The 1,604-nt window shown below is 50.5% G+C and overlaps 1 pseudogene; it reads left to right on the plus strand.

The window, feature by feature from the left end:
• Positions 1-579: 579 nt before the first annotated feature.
• LOC129511311 (cell division cycle-associated protein 3-like) lies at positions 580-1,329 on the plus strand (annotated as a pseudogene).
• Positions 1,330-1,604: the final 275 nt, after the last annotated feature.

The raw sequence follows: 1,604 nt of genomic DNA on the forward strand, positions 1-1,604 counted from the left end.
AGAATGGAAAGACAAATAAAACATGATTTTTACCCTCAAGGGAACACAATTCAGTTGGCAAGGTAGTTTGGAAAACAGGTAAGTTATAATGAGGTTGAGGTAAGTGATTATATAGAGTTAGGTTTCACTCAGTATCATGTTTCCTTAAAATTCAGTAAGATCTAAATGAGTATGCAAAGCAATGAGTATAATAAATGTTGCATTTTAAAGGAATATAATGATAATGAAGGAACAATCTAGGAATCCTCCACAGATGCTCTTTTAAGGAGGTAGGTGTAGGCTTGTCCAGGCTCAGCTTACAGAACGTAGAAACTTCCCTACTGCTAGGCCCTACGAAATGAGGTGGGGAAATCTTCCAGGCTGAAACCATCCATTGTAGACCTGTTTTCCATCACAACCAAATCACCAATCCTTTACCAAGTTTCATTTGTGGACATTGAAATACAGCATATAATGTTTTGAGACTCAGCGTTGGGAGTTGAGGCTTGAGCTGCTGTGTACCCAAAAGAGGAACTGGGGCCCAGCAGCCACTCCTTACCCTAGTCTGGACCCTGTGCCACCTTAGTCCTCCTGGTTCAGATGGGCTCAGCCAAGAGCGTCCCAGTCACTCCAGGGTGGCCTCTGCCACACAACATGCCTCGGGCAGGAGTGCCAGCGTCCTGCACACTCCCACCCAGGTAGAGAGCTCTCCACAGCCAAACCTACCAGCGCGAGAGCAGCTGGAGAGTCCTAATTAGGCCCAAGGCTCAGATCCCTGCTCTCCCATCCTTGGCATTGCAAGGACACCTACGAAGGCCCGCAGCCGAGAGCCCCCCAGCCCACTGGTGACCTGGGTGAAGTATCTGAGACCAAAGCCACCTAACTGAATCTTTCCCCAGGGCCTCTTCTGCCCCTGGAGGCAATTTCACCTTCTGAATTGTACTTGCCTCTGGGCACTCAGTTTTCCCTTGATGACCAGATACCACCAGGAGCCAGACTAAGCTCCCCCCTCCAAGCAGGTGTTCTCCAAGGAGGAGGTGGGATGGCCCTCAGATATCCCTTGGCCCGCCAGGCCTTGGACAAGCCCTCAAAAGACCCCGAGACGCCCTGATCAAGCTCTAAGCATGATAGATGGAAAGCGAACAGAGAATAGGGAGATTGCCCCTCACCACCTCACGAGATGACATCTCCCCTGGAACTCTGACACCACAGCCGGGTAAGCAGCCTTCCCCCGCCCAAGGGAGAATGCTGAGGAATGAAAGGAAAAGGCCATTCTGGGACCTGGATGACTTGAAAACTGGAGGCCACATATGGGAGCAGGACCAGGACCAGGACTAAGAAAATCAGCACTTTCCTTTTCTTCTTCTTCTTTTTTAAAGATTTTATTTATTTATTGACAGAGAGGCAGAGAGAGAGAGAGAGCACAGGCAGGGGGAACAGGAGTGGGAGAGGGAGAAGTGGGCTCCCCACTGAGCAGGGAGCCCGACTCCGCTGAACGCTCAATCCCAGCACCGTGGGATCATGACCTGAGCCAAAGGTAGATGCTTACCCGACTGACCCACCCAAGTGCCCCTAACACTTTCCAAACTTGGTGGAGAACTAGGAGGCCGTTCATAGGCCCAACA

Source organism: Nyctereutes procyonoides, unplaced genomic scaffold (genome assembly GCF_905146905.1).
Source record: "Nyctereutes procyonoides isolate TBG_1078 unplaced genomic scaffold, NYPRO_anot_genome, whole genome shotgun sequence".
NCBI classification, from domain to species: Eukaryota; Metazoa; Chordata; class Mammalia; order Carnivora; family Canidae; genus Nyctereutes; species Nyctereutes procyonoides.